The sequence below is a fragment of the Mustela erminea genome, chromosome 4, assembly GCF_009829155.1.
Source record: "Mustela erminea isolate mMusErm1 chromosome 4, mMusErm1.Pri, whole genome shotgun sequence".
In the NCBI taxonomy this organism is placed as follows: Eukaryota; Metazoa; Chordata; class Mammalia; order Carnivora; family Mustelidae; genus Mustela; species Mustela erminea.
Genome location: NC_045617.1, coordinates 129,609,402 through 129,633,272, shown reverse-complemented (window position 1 = coordinate 129,633,272; position 23,871 = coordinate 129,609,402). Strand labels below are relative to the sequence as shown.

Here is a 23,871-nt window from a genome sequence, read left to right as displayed (position 1 = left end):
TGTCCTCCATGTTATTTGTTATGCTCCACAAATAAGAGAAACCATATGATAATTGACTCTCTCTGCTTGACTTATTTCACTCAGCATAATCTCTTCCAGTCCATGTTGATACAAAAGTTGGGTATTCATCCTTTCTGATGGAGGCATAATACTCGTAGTGTATATGGACCACATCTTCTTTATCCATTCTTCCGTTGAAGGGCATCTTGTGAACCACTATGTTTTAACTATAGCTCCTCCCTTGTTTGATTCTAACCATCTTTCCCTGAGTGTTTACCCTACTCGCCCTTCCCATATTCTCACTAGCTGCTCTGGCACAATATCATGGGCAATATATTGACAAATAGTGTTGAAACCATGTTGTATTGGCCTTGTTTTCTTCATTTCCTCTCTGACTCTAAAACTGCTTATCCCCAACATAACACAGGCATATACCTCCGGGAACATTAAAATTAAGATTCTCTGAGAGAGCACGGTTTTAAATAAAGCAACTTAAGTTAATCTCAATAGCTCAGCTACTTTAGGTCTATCATCAATCATCAAAACCAGCCAGAAACTGCTAGAGTAGCATCTTCCAAACTTTACATAAATAAATCTGTGCGTTTCTTAACATTCCACGCTTTCAATTAGCCTTTCCATGGCTCTGCTCATTTTTTTTACAACCATATACTTCTTCCTATTGATTCTTAGCGCTTCACATATTGGCAGGAAACCACTGCCAACCTAATATAATGCCATGCATTTATGCAGTGCTTTTAATTAAGTCATTGTGGAGTCTCCTTAGCATTTTGATGAAGACGATGCGTTGTCATCCTTGAAGTGAAGGCAGTTGAATTTTTCTTTGTATTTCCAGTACCTGGCCCAGTGCCTGCTACATAGTAGGTGCTCAGTATCCATCATGGGTTGCCAGAGTGACAAAGTCCTGAGTTTGAATCCCAGCTCTGGTACTTTCCAAAGCTAACCTGGAATGTGAGCAAATCATGTGACCTCACAGGCCTTTGGTTTCTTGTCTGAAAAGTGGAAATGAAGAACATCCATTTCACAGTCTCTGTGAAAATTAAATGAAATAACGTATTTAAAATAATTTCCAAAGTAGCTGATACATAAGGGCTGAAAAAATTGTAGATGATTTTCACTAAACCTCACATACACCCTCACTCACATTCTGAGGTCATGAATTACACAGATAATGTCAGACAATGGGTTCAGTAAGTAACACTCCCTCCCTTTTAAGACCAGTTAAGTATAGAGAGGTGGGTACTAGGCCCTAAGCAGCAGCAAATGTTCTCTGGAAATCACCATGGCCCTTTTAGACTATATCCTACACCTTGTTTCACAGGCCAGTTCTGTCAATACTGATCTCACACTTCCTTTAGGCTCAACCCTTCCCTGACCCATTAACTACTATAATATGAGTCTGTGGCCAGCTAATCCCCCAGTCCTCCTTGTATCTATGTCCTTCCTTGTATCTAACCCTTGATATTCCATGATTGATCCTAGTATTCCAAAGAAACATACAGGCACCATCCCCATACACTCTCCTAAGCTTCTCTTCCATTTAGCTGTTCCTGAATTGTATCCTTTATAATAAAACAGAAATGGTAAGTAAAGTGCTTTCCTGGGTTCTGTAAGCCAATCTAGCAAATGATTGAATTTCAGGAGGGGGTTAATGAGAACCTAAGATTGAAAGCTGATTGGTGAGATGTACAGGTGACAAGCTGGGATAGGGATCCCATCTGAAGGGGCCGGAAGGGAAGAGGGAATCTGGTGGGGCTGAGCCCTTCATCTGCAGGGTCAGAGCTGAATCTGAGTAGTTAGTGCCCAACCAAATTAAATAGAATATCCAGATCGCAGTATCTGGAGAGTTGGAAAATTTGGTTAGTAGGGGGGAAAGGAAAACAAAGGATGCATTTGTTATCAAAAATTTTATGAGTAAAGATAGCTCACAGGCATTTTAGACGTGGGAGGACAAAAATGCAGTCAGCCAATCAAGAGATAGTAGTGAGTTCATTCTAGAATTCATTCACATTCTTTTTTTTTTTTCCACTCACATTCTTGATTGTGAACCATCACTCTAACGTTTGGAGAAAAGAAATAAAGCACATGAATGATTGTGGAAATCGATATGCTATAGAATTCTTAAAATACTGCATCAGGCGGCTGACTTCAAATTACAAAAGAATTCTATCCACTTCATTATGAGTTGGAGCAGCTCCACATGCTTTATAGTAAAAAGGCTGATTAGAGCGACTGAAAATGCATGAAACCCAAGTGGAGCTGAAACACGGCCGTCCATCACCCTCGAACCCACCCACCACATAAAGGACCATCTAGGGAAGGTGTGCTCTGATCCTTCAGCCCTGACAGAAACAGCCCTGGACAGGTTCCCTCCCTCTAACTCCTCAGTTCAAGGCCAAGAATGGTGAACTGTACCATGGCTGCCCTCCACAGCAGGGGTTGGTTGCTGAAGGTTTATAAGGTGATGTCAAAAACAGTAGTGGGGGAAAGGAGGGCACGGAAGTGGGCTTACCTGCAGAAAAGAAACTTCTGTTTATATAAACCACTGCTGACAATGAGGTTCACAGAAAAACGATCTAGGCCTTGGACCTGCGTGTAAGGTGCTCACAACTAAAATGGCCCAGAAGCTATTCTTACTACAACTAATAACTTACTGAGCCAAAAGAAATAAAATAGGAAGCACCACAACACCTAAAATACACTGCACCGCTCTTACTTCAAAATGACAAAGTCAGAGTAATAAAAACTGTAGACACAGGTGTGACTGAACAGAGGCACTGGCTTGGGAAACTGAGGCAGACATTCCCCCACAGGAGTTCCTGAGAGCAAGGTTCAACCAAACGCTGGGTCTCCCGAATTTCAAGTTGTTAACGTTTTTTTAACATGAGATTGTCAGCGAAGAGGCTAATACCAGATCCTAATGAAGAAAAAGTAGGGGAGGGGGGGCGGCTACATCATTCATGCTCAAAACTAACAGGGCAAGAGGAATGCTCTGCATGACCACACTATTATTCTCTAGACCGCATTCTCAAATAACCATGCCCACAGTGGACTGAGGGTAGAAGAGGTCAGTGAGAAACACTAAGCAGTCTCTTGCTATAATTAAAACAACTTCCTATGTAACGATAGGTAGACTCTTCCCAATTTATTTTCTTACAACATAGGGAGAAGTGGGTATTTTATTCTATCCTATCCTGAAATCTAGTATAAATGGATGTCTGATTTAACAGGAACAAAAATGAAAGGTACACATTTAGTTATTTTAAGATCTAAAACTACTAAGATCAGTATTTTTAGGTGACCTACAAAGAGCAGCATGAATTTGAAGGACTTTTTACTCTTTAAGAACAGATCCCTTCTATCCCCTGCCTGATCTCTGAAGGGGGTAAAACTTCCCAATCTGCTACTAAAAGTCAACTGTACAAACCAGGAGTTAGTATGTTGTTTCAGTAATCAGTATCAACACCCAGTGGAACCCACAAAGTGGGAATCAACACAAGGCAGGGGACTGTGCAGGTGTACCTGTCCCCCTGCTCACCCCACCCCCCAACTTTCCATTCTCAAGTGAGGCAGACTGTGGTCTGGTCACTCCACGATGAAGGCTGAGAAAGGTGAAAAGGAGGAAAAGCTCATCTGAGAGCTGAATGTGCAAGGACACAGGTTGGACACCGCAAACCCCATCGGCAACCTTCACCATCACCTTTTCTATGTGTTCTTCTCACCACCAACGAACTTCACGAACTATGTAGATTTCACGTCAAATAACAGAAAAAGTATGAAATAATAACTGGTACCATTAGCACAGTGATGATTAAATGAAAGATAGTAAAAAAAAAGTTAGGTTTTTTTTTTTTTTCCTTCCTTGTTTTTCCAGGGTGGGGGTTAATGAGGTGAGTGCTAGAAAGGCACGATCTCCCTCAAAAGTGTTGAATGTGCTGTCACTCCAGCATAAGGAATCAGGCTAAGAAGCCCCTGTATCTGTGAGGGGCCCGGGCTGATTTACTACATTCATGATTATGTTTTCACAAGCCTTTTCAGTTTTTCATGTATGTAATGCCCTTAATACCAGGCCTGGCTACCACAGTGGTTAGCAGCACTAACTAGCTGAAGTCACAGAAGAGTATTTAGAGCTAGTTATCAGAGGCTGGTATGTAAATTGATGCAAAGTATATGTAAACAGGTCTCATTCAAAATGCTGCTCTTACAAGAGGGCAGTCCACACCCCATACTCATTACTCTGAGCCTCTGATGGCATTTGCACATGGAGACACTGCTGCTATGAGAGCTCACTCAAGATCTCCCATGTGCTGGTATGCTCTAAGCCCAGTTTTTAGAGGGAGCACAGTGCAAGGCCATTGTCCCCAAACACAAAGCCTTAACAAAGACAGTAGAAGAATGAAAAAAAAAAAAGGAGGAACCTGGTTATTTGCTCAACAACCCCAAGCCCAGGCAATCTCTAGTCCCTGCTGGTGCCACTTAGAGGGGGAGAAATCGACCTGTCCTGGATAAGGACCCCCAGGAAGAATTCAAAGCAGCCATGGAGCCCTGGGGACATCAGCCATGTGGGCCTCACGCAGACCTGCCAGGATGGACCTGAGCCAGATGCTAATGATTTCATTGAGGGAAATGACAAGTGTTCCTCCTGACAACATGCCAGGGTCCCTGCTCTAGAATCAAGGGATCATTCTGTCTAGAATAAATATCCCTTCAGTTACAGTGACGTAGGCTTGCCCCGGGGCTCAGCACAAGTCCTGAATCCAGGGAGTTACACAGCAGAGAAAAGGAGAAGCAGGGGCAGAATAAACTCTCCACTGATGGTCACTTGAGACAATGCCATGCTAAACCGTCCTGGACCAACCACCTTTGGAGCTGCTCAGTCATGTACGGGTGACATAGGAGGTAATTTTCAGAGCAAATAATGTGCATGCATTTTCTGCATCATAAAAACACATAGACGCAGAGCTTAACAAAAATACCGAACCTGTGAATGATCTCAGTAGTGGCTGAGAAGGCACCTCAACACTTTCTCCCTACCATTAGGTATTCTGAGTGTTATTTTCAAATCTGCCAATTAATGCTTCAGAATGTATCCCTTGATATATTATATGTGTTTAAAGGTTTCTATATATTTTTATTAAACCATTGTACTTTTTTAAATTGACAACGTTGGGCATTTTTAATACTTCAGTGATGACTGTTTTATAACTTTTGTTCATCACATATATTGCAGATATGAGAAATATTTGGTGATTTCCATTTCATTCTTTTTTTCTGGTGATTAAAAAAATAATAATCAGTTGAAAAATCTGATCACTAAGCATAAATCATCCCAACTTACCATCCAAGTACAAAATTTTTTTCATAACTAAACTGAAAATACATGCAACATATTCTGATAGTTGGTTTTAGGAAGCTGTTGTTTGAGCTATAAGATTATGCCGCATGAGATAAACTACCAGAAATGTTTGTGGCTCCTGCTCTTCAACAGCTGAATGGTCCCTTGCACTCCGAAAGCCTGGAGGAGGCTGGAAATGGCTGGAACTGACAGGGAGGCAGGCAAAGCAGGTGGGATCGTGCCAGTCCTGCCTGCAACCGGATGATGGAGAGAAGGAAGAATTAATAATGCACCACTCTGGCAATTTCTTTAGCAGCTATATTTGAGCTGGAAATAGATTTGCCTCAAGTGCTCTGGCACGCAGTATGGCAGCAATCCCTCTCCCCTTTGACAAAGGAAAAACAAAACACAGACTTTAAAATGTCCCCCAGAGCTGCCAGCTTATAAGGGCATGAGATACCCAAGAGGAACTGCTATGCTACACACCTATGGAATAGACAAGCAACAGAAACACATTGTTTTCAACATAAGAAGATGAAACAAAATTAAAAGTAACATGTTTAAAAGAAAAAGCCATTTTTGAAAAATGCTCAGATTTCTCGGGATCTGTACCCACGAGATGTATGGGAAGCACAAGGAGCCAGATGCTGGCTGGTGCTTGCTAACAACAGCCTCCCTGCAGCAAGATGGCCTGTCTCTCCACATGCCATCCAACGAGGCATGGAAGTGACAAAGGAAATACATGGTCTGTTCTCGGTGGAAAGTCAGTGTGACTCCCCTTCAACTGAACACTGTAGCCTTTGGGCTAGTCTTCCCAGACGCAGGACTGCAGCTCAGGGGCTGTGAGCCAAGACAGACAGGCTGGCTTCCATCATCTGAATCTGAGACACTGAACTGTTCGAGTAAACAGCTAGATTTCCCCCACCCCTGTTTGCACAGTTTATCATATACCTATGTTTGGGGTCCCTGAGTGTGCTCTCTGTGTACACCAGTCAACGGAAATTCATTCCACCAAAAGGGCTCAAAGCTCCTTCACCAGTAAGTTAAGTTCAAAAACCGTGCAAGGAGCAGAACAAGAACTGAGAAAGGGGAGGGACGATGGCTGAGAGGTGGGAGGGGCCACACGTTCCCAGAACAGTGCAGTGAACTGCAGCAAACACCTTGAAGACAATCATCATCTCCTCCACGCAGCTATCCCAGAAAAGAGCGGTGACTGGCAGATAGGGAAAGAGAAGGTGGAATAGATTATAAATTAATTGGTACAGAGAGTAAATCCCAGAAGGAAGCTGCCTATTAGTTTCAAGCAGGTAAAATGGATATGCATTATCCTCACTCTTTTCTGAATAATTGTAAAGCCCCGAACACTGAGGGCTGCTGTCGCTGCAGAACCAGGGTCAGCCGTCGAAAATCCTCGGGGCGGGCAGCTTCCTGCCTGACATTCCCTAAGGCCCAGCGGTAATGAGCCCTTCACCGGCCTGGTCACTCCACTCTGGCCTCCACGTGGCCGGCAGGAAATCTTGGTAAGACTCTGGGTGACTGCTGCTCTCCATCCTAGATAATCGCGTCATAACAGAAACTCCTGATGAAAAGTCTCTGAGATTTATGGGACGCCTGAGTGGCTCATTTGGTTAAGCCTCTGTCTTCAGCTTAGGTCATGATCCCAGGGTCCTAGAATCGAATCCCACATCAGGCTCCTTGCTCCGCGGGGAGCCAGCTTCTCCCTCTGGCCCTCCCACTGCTCCTGCTCTCTCTCCCATTCTCTCTCTCACTCTCTCACTCTCTCTCTGACAAAGTCTAAAAAAAAAAAGAAAAGAAAAGCCTATAAGACTTAAAAGCCTAACTCATTACTTGTGTAATTGGGGGGTAAAAGGAAACCAGTAGGCAGTCTTTTGACCATCTCTTAGGACATTATAGAAAAATAACCTACCTTCAGAAGACCAAGCCTTGGTACCTCTACTGCACAAAGCAGGTTAAGTCCAAGATGGCATGAAAGGTTGTATGACACACTATCCTGTCCTTTCACATTACATGACCCAGTGGGTGTTTAAAGTAAGTATTAGAACATAAAGAACCACTTTCTTTACAAGGAAAAGATTACAGATTAGAGAGAAATTTTCTAGAATTTTTACATCTTATGATAACTGGATTATATGCTACATTGTATTCCTGTGGGTATATCATCAGCACCTCCCATAATAAATACCTTCAATTTTCAGCTCGAAAAACACAGATGCTTTAAAAAAAAAAATAAAACAAAGGGATGCCTAGGTGGCTCAGTCGGTGAAGTGTCTGCCTTCAGCTCAGGCCATGATCCCAGTGTCCTGGGATCAAGCCCCACATTGGGCTCCCTTCTCAGTGGAGAGCTTGCTTCTCCCTCTCCCACTCCCCCTGCCTGTATTCCCTCTCTCACTGTCTCTCTATCAAATAAATAAATCTTTTAAAATTTTTTAAAATTTAAAAACTAAAAAGCAAAACAAAAAACCCCATCTAGAAACACAAAATTACTGTTGTCTTAAGCTCATAAAAGTAGTAATGCCCCAGTATCTTTTGAGGAAAAAGCTTTCAAACAAAATAAGAATTTTTGGTAGGGGTTAGAGAAGATGGGACCTTTCACATATAGAATAATAGAACTAACCCACAGTAATCAAGAGTTTGATTAATTATACAGGAGATTATTCAGTTGAACAGGAATCCTCACTTGCAAATCAAACTCCCAACATCATCCCCGGGAGCATTTCTGGAAATCTCCCTCTGGACGCAAGTTATAGACAAAATCCAAAGCAAACCAGGACCCACAGTAGACAGCGGAAGAGGAATCCCTGCTGGGGCAGCACAAACAGGAACTTGGTGCCTGGATGTCACCTTTCTAGGAGCCCCACTGCAAGAGGGCTTCCACCAGAACCCTCCCTTGTCCCACTGCAGAGCCCTTGGGGACAGTTAGCTTAGTTCCCCACCCCATCAAAACCAAAACCAACAACAAAGAAAAAAACATACCTTAAGGCTTTAGTTTCCCATTTAAAGCATGCAAATCATCCAATTGTAAATGCCAACAATGGAAAAACAAACCTACCTGCTAGCTGGTGAAACCAGCACCCTTTCATGAGAACAGGCTCTCTGCTCCACAACCTCACCAGAAATACCCATTGCTCAATGCACTATATAATCCACTTCCCAATGCACAGGCAAGCATGCATTGTTTTAATAAAAGAGGGATTATACTCAACACTTTTATATCTCTGTTTTTTAAATACCCAGTGTTACTGCAACCATTTTACAAGTTGGTTGAAACAATTCCAATGGCTACATAATATTAAATCAAAAGAACATATTATCATTTATTTCATCATTTTCCTATAGGACACTCAGATCGTCTCCCATGTAATTCTGTATTTATATGATTAGTGAATGAACATTTACTTGGCTCAACAGATTGCAGACATTTCTGTTTGTATTTTGTGACCGTAATGTTCTCATTGCACAGCCATATCTGAAATGTGTCAGGTAGACTACAGCATCAGATGAATAAGTAACCCTTGCCTCTTACTGGCCTCACCCAGAAAACATTCCTGATCCTCTCAGCTACACACAGCATTCTAGCTCTCTTCTGAAATTTCTGTAGTTCTTTTTTTGTAACCGCACTGCAGAGAAAAGAGAAAAAAATACTATCTGGTGAGCACTGTTACGTACCAGGCACTGCAATAATCATATTCAAGAATAAAGTCTGTGCCACAAAAAGGCTGCACCTCTGGCAAAGGAGACACTGAAAACCTACCATTAAATTTTCCAGAACTCTTCAGTGGCCTCACCAAACAGTCTGACTGGGAAAAGCTCAGGTCCAACCCTAAAAGAGATCTCTGAGCCCTATACCTGGGGACAGTCTGAGAGGACAACAGCCCGGTGCACACACAGAGAGGATCTGCTGCTGTGGCTGAAGCCAGGCAGGGAGATGTGAGCTCACCTTTCTAGCCCTCCATGACTCAGGCACGTGGTAGCTACCCAGTAAATACAGCTGTTCAACAAATCCTTATTAGACATATTATTATGGCTTCTAACAAAACATTAACTACTTGGACACATCAATCGGTACTTTAATGGAAGGGGACTGGGCTAGGGAGAGAGTCTCTTCCAACTCAACAAGTAAACTTTAAATATACAAAAGATGTTCAGCCTGAAGTCCTCAATCTCCACATTTGCTCTCTAACTCAGAAGGATTTCTGACGTGAGGCAGGAGAAGAGCAGGTTTAGAGCTAGAAGACGCTCCTCCAAAAGCTGTAACATCAAGGAGGCTAACTTGCATGCCAAACGGCCTACAAGGCACCATCCCTCCTGTAGATAGAATTCCACACACCCTTAGTGTTTCCAGCATTTTTATTTCACATTTTCAAAGCAATATCTGTGCTCAGGACCATGTCCTGCTTCAAGGACTGCAGACAAATGGATTCACAAGGAGCTCTGAAAAGTGCTCCACAAAGTGGCTGCTTGTACCATTTCTCCTATGACCAAATTACCCATTTAAGAGACACAGTATATCCAACCTCAAAAGAATGGCAAATCTGGGACTCTGGCACCCCCAGACCTGAGCCACGGGAGCCACAGAATACTGGGTAGAGAGCACTAGCTGGGGACATGAGCTCTGCCACTCGCACCCCCTCTGTGCTATCAGTAAGCAGCTTACCCTCCCAATGCAGTCCCTTCCCAATCTGCTAAAGTGGACACTTGTGGCTAAAATGAATTAGGAAGGCAGAGAAAGTCTTTGGACAACAAATAGTAAATGCTGTTACTTGTCAGTGTTAATATCATTGTTAATATCAGTGTTAATATCACTGCTGTACCATCTGCTCAAGACAGTGACAACCTTATATTCTCTAAGACAAACACACATGAGACCCATTCAAATCAGTAATCACCTTACTTACAGTCCATCATCAAAAGCAACTCAGAAAGTAAGATATTAAGTGCTTACCCATTAATATTTGTGTTTATTTCTACAGAACCATCTCCCTTCACCCCAACCACAGAAGAAGGGAGGGAGAGGAGCAGGGAAAGGGCGAAAGTCTCCAAGTACAGTCTAATCTCTGAAGTCTCACCAGGTACAGGCAGAGGGGTGGGCCTCTCCACTCCCCAGAGGGCTCCTGGCTAACTCATCAACTGAACTATCATAGTTACTTTGTCCTCAATGCTCCCGAACACCATGGGAGTGCCAGATAGCTTTAATCCCACAGAGACAACCCCACAGCACTTTGCACACCTCCATCCCCCATTGGACAAAGTCTTCTGAGCCAGCCAGGCCCCATACATACAGCTGGGAAAAGGCAGATCAGTCTACGGCTCCACCACCATTGCTGGTATTTGGTTGGGGGCAGGGCGGTGATCAGGAGACCACAGGGTAAAAACTGAGAGTTGTGTTCAAGTGGTAGTCTTCATCTCCTGACTAGGCAGACTTACAGTCACTTTGGCTGTTCTGCTGGCCTTCCACCCAGACTCCCGGTCCTCATGCCACTGATTTTCTCTCTTAGAGAACAAAATAAAGGTGGGAATGACAGTACTCTGCTGTTTGGGCTGATAGAGACACTAGCCTCTACCTCACAGGATGAAGGACATCATTGCTGGTGGGAACAGCTGTAGGCAGGGACTTCATCATGACGGAATGTCCTCCAGCACCTGGAGTGTCTTAGTAGCCCAAAGTCAGAAGATGGTCATTAATTCTTGACGCTTCAGGCCCATCAATGAGTTGCGGATCTCTTCCCACTTGTAGCCCATGGACAGCATTAACCCAGGCTGCCAGGGATCCTTGTAGTCAGGGAGAGCTCAGTGTATGGCTTCAGTTCCTCTTCAGGGCCCATGTCTATCCACAGGTCTCTCACGATTTCCTCTAAAATGCCTCAGTCACTGTGGTTCTGAATCAGGAATTTCTCAAGCAGGTTTTCAGTGTCTAGAGACACGAAGAAAGAAAAGTTGTATATTCCACACAATACCCATTTCCACAGGTCTTTGAATTCCAATCCCTCAAAGGGCCATCACAAAAAAAGAATGACTTCAAAACTCTACATATCCACTGAAGGGGCATCATAATTATGGCTCCAGAAGAATTCCAGGGAATAAGAGGGGTCTGCCACAGAAGGTATTCAGCTTATTGACGATGGAGAACACATCACACTAAAGCCAAAGTCCGCAACCTTAACATTAAGGTCAACATCAAAAAAGCAGGTTCTCTGGCTCTAGGTCCCTGTGGACAATACACATCTGGTGGAAGCAGCACTGTACAGTGGACACTCCACAGAAAAATTTGTTACAAGCCTCTTTTTCATATGGCCATGGTCCACTAGATAATCAAACATCTGCTAGCATACACCCTGACCGGGTAGAGTGTTTGTAGGTCAAGTACATCTCAAACAGTTTCATATTATTAAGGTAATTAAAGACCTTCATGCTTTGAACTTCAAGGAATAGTCTCTGGAGACTGTTAAATCTCTGCCAACTCTTATTAATGACCTTCACAGCCACTTCTGTCCCATAATGGCTGAGTCAACATGACCTTGACGAAGTTGCCCTTATGACCATGGTCATAAGGAGCTGGTAACTGTCAGTATGTACGTCTGTATCAGTGTGGACTGCTGCAAAGCCCAGCAGCATGGTAACTAACAACCCTAACAATACTAGCTAACAATATTAACCAAGAAAAAGGAAAAAAAATTGGAAAAAAAAATAAAAAAGAGAACTGAGAAAATAAAAAAATTTTAAAAAGAAAACAAAAGTAAAAAAATTTTTTAAGAAGGGAGTAATTTTAAAGACTTAAAAGAATGGGGACGGGGGTGGGGCGGTGGTGCAGTGGGGAGAGGGAGAGAAAGAACAAACAAAAGCGACAAAAGCCAAAAAGGCAAAAAGCTAACTGTGGTCAACGTCCCTCCGGTCACCAAAAATCAGCTTCTTCGGTAAAAGAACCAAAAGCCTTTGGCGTAGCCCCGGCCTCCTGCAGATACTTGGGAGTTCCCAGATAATGGTTCCTTATGAAGTCATAGCAAGAAATGCACCAGTCATGAATGGGGATAATCCACAGCACCTTCTTTCTCACATGTGTCTCAAGGACACCCTTTTTTTAAGAAAGGGATGGGGAGTATCCCAAAAGATTTTTTTTAAAAATCTGGTTGGTAGCCATCAATATTAACTTTATCAAAATTTAAAACAAATAGGATGCTTCAGTGGCCCTTTCATTTCCAGTTTGAAAAGCTATAATAATGTTTGGCTTTTAAAGAGCTCATATGCCTACACTTAATATATTCAATTCTTTTATTCTTTAAGCTCTGAGTGATCTCAAAATGACACCACAATAATGGGCAGGATGATACCATAACGAAAATTTCTGTGGCATAAGACACAATACGGTGCATTATTAATAAACATAAAGCTGAAGGGAACAAGACTTTCGCTATATTTTCATTTGTTATTTGCAGTTTTGCCCAGAGTCTTTGGAAATTCCTATCTTCCATGAGCCAGAGACCTCACTATAACCATTTCAGTAATCTTTAAAGGCAGAGGTTGCAGCTGTGAGTTGAGAAAGTTATTCTCTTCTTTAAGCCAACAAGCCAGAAAACTCTGTGTCTGTATTATTAGGCATGGGTGCGGGCTAGGGTGCTGGGTGCCGGGCATGGCACGAGTGCCTCAGGGGAGGGAAGTGAGAAGCCCCTTCCTTAATTCCTTCTCTACCCTCTTCCTCCAATCTTTATGTACATCCAAGTTTCTGACTTGTATCGTTTTCCTTCTCTTGGAAAAACTTTTAACACTTCTTGCCAGCAAGATTTATTACAGGGAAGATTCTCCAATTTTTATTTGTCTGAGAAATTCTTTCTTTCTACTTCGCTCTTGCGGGATAATTTGATACAGGCATGCCTCAGATACTGTGAGTTCAGTTCCAGACTACCACAAAAAAGTGAATCTCGTAATAAAATGAGTCAAATGGATTTTTGGGTTTGCCACTGCATGTAGAAGCCCTGTTTACATTATACTGTAGTCTCTTAAGTGTGTAATAGCATTACGTCTAAAAAACAATGTGCGTGACCTATTTTAAAAAGACTTTATTGCTAAGAAGAAAAAAAAATGCTGACCACCTTCTGATTCAGCAAGTCCTAATCTCTTTGCTGGTGGAGGGTCTTATCTCCACGTTGAAGGCTGCTGACCATTTGGGGTCGGGGGTGTTTGCTGAAGGCAATTTCTGAAATAAGTCAACAATGAAGTTAGTTACACCTATTGAGCCTTCCTTTCAGGAACAATTTCCCTGTAGCTTGTGATGCTGTCTAATAGCATTCTACCACAGGGGAACTTCTTTCAAGCTGGAGTCCACCCTCTTGCCCCCTCGCACCCTCTCAAGCTGCTGCTTGATCAACTAAGTTACGTCATGGTCTAAATCCTCTGTTGTCATCTCAACAGACTTCACGCCATCTTCCCCGGGAGTCGGTGCCATCTCAGGAAACCATGGTCTTTGCTCATCCATAAGAAGTAACTCCTCATCTGTTCAAGTCTATCATAAGATGACAGTAGTTCAGCCACATCTTCAGGCCCCACTTCTGATTCTAGTTCTCTTGCTGTTTCCACCACATCTGCAGTTTCTTCCTCCACTGGAGTCCTGAGCCCTCAAAGTCATCCATAAAGGTGTGAGTCAACTTCTTCCAGACTCCTGCTCCTCTGGAAATTTTGACCTCTTCCCATAAGTCACCAATGTCCCGAATCTAGAAAGGTGATTCCTTTCCAGAAAGTTTTCAACTGACTTTGTCCAGCTCCATCAGAGGAAATATCTATGGCAGCTCTAGCCTTATGAAACATATTTCTTAAATAATAAGACTTGAAAGTTGAAATGACTCCTTGATCCATGGGCTACAGAATGGATATTGTGTTAGCAGGCGTGAAAACAACATTCATCTCCTTGGCCATCTCCATCAGAGATCCTGGGTGACCAGGCCCATTGTCAAATGAGCCGGAATATTTTGAAGGCAATTTTTTTTTTTTTTCCTGAGCAGTAGCTTTCAACAGTGGGCTTTCAATATTGAGTAAACCACGCTGTCAACAGATGTGCTACCATCCAGGCTTTGCTGTTCCATTTAGAGCACAGACAGAATAGTTTAACCTCATTCTTAAGAGTCCGGGATTCTGAAATGGTAAATGAGCACTGGCTTCAACTTCAAGTCACCAGCTGCATCAGCCCCTAACAAAAGAGTCATCCTGTCCTTTGAAGCACTGAAGGCAGGAGCTGACTTCTCTCTAGCTATGCAAGCCTGTAGATAGCATCTTCTTCCAACAGAAGTCTGTTTGAGCTACGCTGAAAATCTGCTGTTTAGTGCAGCCACTCTCATTCAGAATCGACCTCCGCTGGATCTTCTGGATAACCTGCTGCAGTTTGAACCTCATCGCTTCTACTTCACCCTGCACTTTGATATTACAAATATGGATTCTTTAAACTTCACAACCGTCTGTTAACTTCAAACTTTTCTACAGCAAATTCCTTGCCTCTCAGCCTTCACACAACTGAACAAGAGTTAGTTAGGACCTTGGTCTGGATTAGCCTTTGGCTTAAGGGAAGGAATTGTGGCTGGCTTAAACTTCCATCCAGACCACTGAAACTTTCTCCGTATCAGTAATTGGGCTGTTTTTGCCGCCTTATTCATGTGTTCACTGGAGTAGCACTTTTAATTTCTTTCAAGACTTTTCCTTTGCATTCACAACTTAGCTACCTTTTTGGCGCAAGCGGCCCAGCTTTTGGAATGTCTCAGAGTTCGACGTGCCTTCATCACTAAGCTTAATCATTTCTAGCTTGTGATTTAAAGTGAGGGATGTGCCACCTTTCCTTTCACTTGAACACTCAAAGACATGACAGGGTGACTGGCCTACTTTCCATACTGTTGTGTCTCAGGGAGTAGAGAGGCCCAAGGAGATGGGGAAACAGCTGGATGAGGGGAGCAGTCAGAACACATACAGTAGCTGTCAGTTCAGTTTACCACCTTACAAAGGCACAGTCTGTGGCACCTCAAAATAGTTACAAGAATAACTTCGAAGGTCACTGGTCACCAGTCACCATAACAAATATAATAATCATGGAAAAGTCTGGAATATTGTGAAGATTACCAAAACGTGACACAGAAACATGAAGAGAGAAAATGCTGTTGGAAAAATGGCACTGAGAGACTTGTTTGATGCAGGATTTCCACAAACCTAAAATTTGCAAAAAACACAGTATCTGCAAAATTCAGTAAAGCAAAGCACAATAAAATGAGATATGCTTGTACAGACTTTTAGATTGGTTGTTTTTTTGATTTCCTTACATGGTTCCTGAATAAAATCTGATGTAAGTCTTATCCTTGAGCTTACATGGGTAAGGTGTTAAGCTCCTCTGGCTTTACTCAAGATTTCCTCTTTAAGTTTCTGCAATTTTAATATGATATATCTAAGTGCAGATTTTTTGCAGTTTGCCTGCACAGTGTTCTCTGAGCTTCCCAAATTTGTGGTTTGATGTCTGTCATCCATCTGGGAAAATTTCTCAGCCATTATCACTTTAAATATTTCTTCTTTTCCTCTTTCCTCTCCTTTTGGTATTCCCAATTCCCATATTTTAAATCTTTTAATTGTCTTACAGCTCTTAAACATTCTGTTCTGGTATTTTTTATTCTTTTTTTCCTTTTGGGAAAGTTTCTCTTGACAAGTTTCTACGAACTCATTGACTGTTTCCTTGGCCCAGTCCAGTCTACTAATGAACCAAAAGCCATTCTTCTTTTCCGTTATAGTGTTTCTCATTGCTAGCATTAATTTTGATTCTTCCCAGAGTTTCCATCTATCTGCTTACATCTCCATGTTCCTGAATTTTGTCCATTTTTTCTATTAGAACCCTTAGCGTGTATTATACCTATTTTAAATGCTCAGTCTGACCATTCAAAAACCTCTTCCCTATCTGACTGTGATTCTGATGCTTCACTTGTCTCTTTAAACTATTTTGCCTTTTAGCATACCTTGTAATTTTTTGTTGAAAGACAGACATGATGTATTGTGTTAAAGGAACTGAGGTGTTCAATGTGAAGTTTTATGTGTATCTGGCTAGGAGGTAGGCTGGGTTTACTGTTAGTTTTAGGTATCAGGAGGCTAAAAACTTTTCTACTATCCCTTTTTCAGTCTTCCCTGTTGCCTTTGACTTTCTCTTACATAGGGTCTGCGTCTTGCTGTTGATAATCCTTCTTATTATCCAGGTCCATGACTGACGTGGCAGTAAGGTGTTGGAGAAAGAGAAGACCTCTACAGGGCTAGGAGTAGGTCCCGATATTCTAGGAAGACTGTGTCCCTGGACTGTGACCTTCAAGTGTGACTCACCTTTCTTTTTCCCCCTCAGGTGAGACCAAAAGTATAAAAGAAGCTAGAATAGGGTATTTCCCATCCCCCAAGTCAGTTAGTTATGTTCTGGTAAACTCCTGGTCTGTTAAACTTTAGTAAAATAGTTTCCTTTAGGGCATGCTTTTGTTAAGGAGAACAAAATGCTCTGGATATATTTCAAAATGGTTTCTTTCCCCTTCCCACTGCCAGAAACAAGATTTTTGAGACTGTGGTAGGGCTCCTGGAAGTAAAATTCATGAAAGCATAGAGCCCTTCGCCCCAGTACAGGGCCCTGGTAGTTTTGAACTCTCAGGCTTGTGCACACCAAGCCTCTAGCAATTCACCTGTTACAGTTTAACTGTTCTTACCAGTCCTGGTGGGGGAAGGGGGAAAAGGCGGTGGGGGGAGGGGGACAGGGAAGGAGGGCTCTTCTTCAGGACTTCTGCTTCTGATAAACTGTGATTCGTGGTAGGCACTCTTCTCTCCATTTCTTGGGACTCCAGTTTACCCTGTAACCTCGATTCCCTGAAGGATCTGAGAGGAGTCATTGATTTTCAGTTTGCTGAGCTTACTTTCTCATTGTGAGGACAGGAATGTGGACATCTAAGATCTTTCCATGTTGTCCCATTAATGTGTCATTTTGGTGGTACAGTAGTCCTATTTACAGTGTTCGAAACTACAGAAATCTATGTTTATTTCAAGTATTTTGTTTATAACATGCTATATGGAATGCCATTTGCACACAGGAAAAACACCCTCAGCACATACAAGTGTTAAGAAAAGCAACTAATTCTTCCTATGGTGCCACTCACCCTAGATGAATTTTGCATAGTACATCTGACATTTAAAAGTCTCTGTTTGGGGAAGCTGGGTGGCTCAGTGGGTTAAGCCTCTGCCTTTGGCACAGGTCATGATCTCAGGGTCCTGGGATCGAGCCCCGAGTCAGGCTCTCTGCTCAGCAGGGAGCCTGCTTTCCCCTCTCTCTCTGCCTGCCTCTCTGCCTATTTGTGATCTCTGTCAAATAAATAAATAAAATCTTTTTTAAAAAGTATCTCTGTTTGGATTACAACGATCTTTTCTTTATAAATAACTTTAAAACCAGATGTCAGCCAACACGAATATGGCTCCATTAGTCAGTGAAGGCTGCCAGTTAAGCTTAGTCTGGAGAGCCACCAGCATCCCTCTCCATAATGAAGCCCTGGCAGATGACAGGACGAGCACCAGCAGTATCTGCTGTTTTACGTCTCGTGCACGATTCATTTGTTGATGCCATGCAAGGTGGCAGGAGGCAAATGATTTCATTTCATATGAAGCAGGCTCCTGTATGGTTGTTTATCATGGTCATTTGCCTCTGAACATGCATTTATAACCAGCCCATCACAAATGTGTTAAGTATTCGGGTGCCCTCTGTTCCCCACTTCTCTAAAAATCATTCTACTCTGTAGAGAAAAAACAAATTCTTTTCAAAATAACACACTGCCAATAATATATCTTGATGCTTTGGAAAACACATGTTTTGCTGCCAGTGTATCATTCTTTCTTTGAAAGACGGGGAGAGCTATTACTTTGCTGCAATACTTAATGTTAAGATCTTACTATTTTTCAAATTGTGCAGTGTTTTTTTTCCAGATTATAATACTCATAATTTCTCTTAGCTCCTTTTTCTCACCAGGAAATGAATTTCCCATCGAACTCTATAATTTCTGGCTTCAAAACTTATTTACATAGGTAAATCTATACTGAATGCCACTACATATAATTTACGATTTTAGAATCACATTCATGTCAACAGACCAAAATGTCACACACAGTTTTGATTTCACTGTGGGGTTCTTCAGGTGCTGCGTGCATGGAAAGAGATGAGACAACTCTTCACAAAAGCTACAGTAATGGGAAAAGGTCGGAGAGCACATATATATAAAGGAATATTCACCTTTCCTGACACTGTCCAGCATTATGTGGGGGTCTTAACCCTTTTTAATGATTTCCCAGGGTTCTCGTTACAAATACAATAGTAGTTAATTACCTAATATCCAGACAGGCTTTTCCTTATCCCAAAATATTATTTCTAAAATTCAAGTCATTTAAATGAGCATAGAAAACTTACATTATGAAAGATTCCTAAAGCACTTCTTTTCAAAGCCAATAATCCATTAGCAAAATTATCAACCAACAATTATCTCCACCCACGATTTGCCAGCTTTATCATTTCAGATGTTTGTATATTAGATTTTCTTGAAATAGAGCACAACTGAACTTTTTACACAGATTGTATTTCTTTCTCAAAGAAATCCAGATTGCTATATAGAATTTGCCTCAAAAATTCTCTGAAAACTTTCTAGATAAAAGTAATATAAATTCCACGGGATGCCTGGGTGGCTCAGTTGTTAAGCATTTGCCTTCGGTTCAGGTCATGATCCCGGGGTCCTGGAATGGAGCCCCGCGTCAGGCTCCCTGCTCAGTGGGGAGCCTGCTTCTCCCTCTCTCTTCTGCTTGTGCTCTATCTCTCGCTCTCTCTCTCTCTTCCTCAAATAAAGAAATAAAATCTTGAAAAAGAAAGGTAATATAAATCCCCAATTCAATTATATGAAAGAGTAATGAAATTTACATTTCCCCAACTATGAAAACTAAAGCTCTTTAGATGCCACTGAGCCACGGTGGCCACAAGGTCTCCCACGGATCACAAGTATGGCGAGAATCTCCCTTACTAGATCTCTTAATGCATTTGAGATATGCAAGATCATTAATCATTAAAGAAAAGACATCCACTTGAACTGCAAAGAATAAGATATAAGGTCCACCAGAAGGGAAATCAGGCTAGAGGCAGTTGATCAAATGAGGTCAGTGCTTAGCAAAGAATTAATGGACTTTCTCAACTATTCCTTGGAAGGAGAAACCAGCAGTTCTCAAGATCCTTGCCGAAATATGGAGGAAAGGCCCACCCCTTCCACCACAACATCCCTGCTCTCCCTGCTCTCACCCACCTCAGTCAATGATCACTCCCCTTTGCCCCACACACCCCCATCCCACCCACGACAAGTTCTTCTGAATCCATCTCTTCAGTACCTCAGGGATCCATCTGCCTCCTTCCATCCCTACTGTCACTCGTTCCATTAGGCCACCTTCATTTATCTAAGGGAAACCTTGACTGGTTTCCCTGTTTCCAGTTTCAGCTTTCTAATTCTATTTGCCCCAAAGCAACCAGCAAGATCTTCCAAACTACAAGTCTGATCAAGTCACTCTACTGGTAAAATCATCCAGTAGCTCCTCCATGCCAAAAATGTCTCTGTGGATAAAATACTTATGACTCAGCAGGATTATACAAGACATTCATAAACTGTCTTGGATATTCCCAAATTTTGCTACACATGGAAATAAATGCCTCAGCATACCCCATCCCAATTAAGTCACAATGCCAGGAGGTGGGAGCCAGTTATCAGTATTTTTGTTTAATTCCCAGGTGATTCCAAAATCAGCAAAGTTTTGGAAACTAACACTTCCCTCTCCAAATTCATGTCTTAAGATTCTCGAACTCCAAGCCACAAACTAGCCTTGTTGAACCATTTTCTGTTTTTTAGCACTTTCTCGTGCTTACTTGTACCCAAGGCTTTGCTGAGCCTATTCCCTGTGGACACTCCTCCCTCACTAAGTCTTGTACAAATCTATTTCCCAGAAGAGGTCCCTGTACTTTATAGAGTCCTTAAAAAATTCTCTATCAGAAATTATCTTCTGGGGAAGCCTGGGTGGCTCAGTCAGTGAAGCATCTGACTCTTGCTTTTGACTCAGATGGTAATCTCAGGGTCATGGGATTAACCCCAAGTGGGGCTCTGCACTCAGCGGGAAGTCTGCTTGAAATTCTCTCTCTCTCTCTCTTTCTCTCTCTCCCCGCCCACTTCTTCCCCTCCTTATCCGAACTCTTCAAAATCTGGGTTAAAGACCATGCCTATACATTCTCTGACAACTTGTACTTCCCCTATTACAACACTGAATACAAAGTGTCAGGTCTGCCTATTGATTAGACAGCAACCCCATTAAACACCAAGTTCTCTGGGGGCATGTCCTCCTTGGTAACCACACATCCCCAAAAGGGAGCATCAGATGGAAGCTCCTAAGGAATGGGACTGTGCCTTCACTGTTGAACACTTGTCTCCAGCATGTCTAGCACTCGCATTCCATTCTGTATTCAAGTCCAGGTTGGATCCCTTAAAAACAAGAAACCAATAGTTGGCCCCATGGTCTTAAAATTTTGAGAGATGGCTCTTGAGGAAATAATAGCCCAGAGCAGGGGAGGGGCAAGAAAAAAGTGCCCCACGCTTTCTAGCATATCCTGGTAATTAACCCTATTTTTCAAAACCCTCCTCAATGAGCACATTCTCAGCAGCTACAGAAATGAGTCAAATCTTTAAGTTTTGATATGTCCTTGGTTCTTCCTGCTGGGTACTATAATATTCTGCACCATTGCTAACGTCTTTTTTAAGTTGGCAATATTGCCCTCCACTGTCAAACACTAAAAACAATAAATCCTCAAGTAATAAACACAATTCCCAAGGTCATTAGGAAGCCTAAGTGAGAATGTGGGGGGAAAAAAGTCTCTAAACACACATACACACAAAAATACCATACAAATGTAAGTTATGAGACTTAGAGATTAATAGCAAGCAAAGCCCAAAAGAAATTCTTATTAAAATTTTTATACTTTAATTTCTGGGGATACATGAATGCCTTGAATAAGACTGCATTGCTTTTGAATGGACGGCACACTCACAAGGACTGCAGCTTCATTCATAATCTGAATTGCTGCCAGAAGATGGTCCCAAGCCATTTGCTTTTTTCTAAATTATCTTCAAATTTACAGACATCACACACATCTAAAAAGCTCATTAGTAGTCCAAGAACTTTATGTACCTAAATTTGGTTTGTGGATGAATATGTTTACTGCATAAAACCCATAAACATTCAGAAGATCCGATGACACATGGAAAGTTATTTAAACTAACTTTTACCCCCAAAGAAATCTACAGTAGGTAAATTCACATGGGGCTACACTGGAGATATTGTATCACTACGGATCAGAAATAAATTAAATTATAGTTATGAAAGAAAGCAGTCTGTGGGTGCCTTTTGTCTTCCTTCTGACAGCCAGATCAAATCAGAAGTCCCTAGTCCCCATCACTTAACAAACCTTTAGGTTCTCTACCACTCTCCATGCCCATGATTAAAAAGAGGCTCACGGTCTTCTTCTTAGTTAATTAAACCACCAAGATCAAAAACTGAAAAGGTCTCAATCTTAAGAGAGTTTCACGTATCTGAAGAGGACAGGATAAACAAAGTAAGTTGATCTCAGTCTAATATCACAATCTATGAATAAAGAAAATGTTACAGGATTTGTTTTATAAGTAACATTTATTAGGGAGTGTAGATATGTGTGTGAGTTTCAGAGAAAGAGAGCCCTATGATCTCATACTCAGATACTCCCTGTTGAGTTAAAAATAATAGAACAGACAACACACGCACACACACATAATTCAGATGGAACCCCTTCTCGGTTACTTTGTCACTTTTCCTACAACTGCTAATGTTTCCTGGGATCCTTTCTGGGAGAGTGGGGATTTATTTAATCTGTCTACAAACAGGACCACATCTTGTTTTCCATTGAATAGCAACTCTCCCAGGAATGCTTGCTCTGTTGGCACCTAAGTCTCCTCACCTTCTGGGTGGCTACAGATGACACTGCCACATGGGGGTGCCAGGATTTACCTGACCGGTGCCACACTGAGGCGCGCCGTCACCAGGTTTCTATCGTAAAAAATGATGCTGGGATAAGAATCCCCCCCCCGCCACGTATCTTAGCAAATCATTGTTAAGTTCAAATAGAAGATAATTTTTTAAAGGTGGGATTTCTAGGGCAAAGGGCATTCTATTTTGATATTGTCTGTAGGTCTCATGTTTTTATGGTGAAAGTTTCCATTTGCCCAAACTCTCATTGGCACTTGGAATTTTGTTTATTTTTTTGCCAAACTGTCCAAAAATAGTATCTCATTGACCTACCTTCTAATAATTGTTATCGGCAAGGCAGCACATCTCATTTATTTTTTTAGCAGCATCTATTTATTTTCTCTTAAACTACCAATTCACACACACACACAAACTGTTGGACTAATAGTCTTTTTATTACTTGCATCTATGAATTCTTCCAGAATTAAGATAGTTAACTTTGTCTTTCTGTCAACTGTTTTCTTGGCCATGTGTGTTACAAGTATACAGCTCAGAGAAAGGTCTTCACCATTCTGAAATTACAAATGAGTACACCCTTGTTTTCTTATAGTTGTACTATTTCATATTTTCACACTTAAATCTTTGATCTAGATCTGGAATTCCCTTGGGTGTAAAGAGTGAAAGGGGAAACATGCATTTTGTTTAGTCTCATTTCCCTGAACATTTATATTGGACAAACATATTTTCTACAGCAATCTGAAAACCATCATTATCATCATCTAATTTCAGGTCCATTTCAGGTTTACTTCTGGATACTGTTTTGTTCCCTTGATCTGTTTGTCTATTTCTTCTTCCACAGCAAGAAGTTTAAACTGTCCAGGTCCAGGGTTTAAGTAATTCTAGCTTTATGCCATACCTTAACATCCAATAAGCTTAACTGCTACTCATTTCTTATACTTTTCAGAATTTCCCAGGTTTTTCTCACATTTTTATTTCTCCAGAGAAATTCTGGAGAAATGACAACAACAAAAAATACTACTGCTCTTTTGAATTGGGAAAGCACTTAGTTTACAAATTTCCAGAGAAGTGACCACTTTTACTACCAAGCCTTCCTTTCTATACTCTTCCTTTAACCATTCTATCATATCCCTTCAGCTTTAAAGTTTCATCAGATAAGTTTTCACATTTCTTCCTTTTTTTTTTTTTTAGTCTTCACATTTCTTATTTCAAATTTATCCATAGCTGTTGTAAAAAACCCATTTTTAAACATATTTTGTTGGAGAGCGGATACAAACACTACAAAATTCCAAAGATACAAAGATATATATTGAAAAGTAAGGCTCCCTCCCACCCCTGTCCCCAGCCATCTAGATTTCTTCCCTGGAGATTCATTGCAAATCTGCAGCAGGATGTAAATCATTTTGCTGTTTAAAAAGATAGGATGTCCTCTCTTTAAA

General features: G+C 41.6%; 1 protein-coding gene across 4 annotated transcripts in view; it reads right to left on the bottom strand.

The window, feature by feature from the left end:
• FARS2 (phenylalanyl-tRNA synthetase 2, mitochondrial) overlaps nucleotides 1-23,871 on the bottom strand; it is a 522,892-nt gene that overhangs the window by 432,938 nt on the left and 66,083 nt on the right. The window contains exon 1 of one of the 4 annotated variants that reach the window (XM_032341008.1): nucleotides 13,456-13,562. The exons of the other annotated variants lie outside the window; for them this stretch is intronic. The gene's annotated coding sequence lies outside the window, so the exon portion shown is untranslated. Of the gene's footprint in view, nucleotides 1-13,455; nucleotides 13,563-23,871 lie in introns of those variants that run through there. 4 annotated transcript variants of the gene reach the window in all.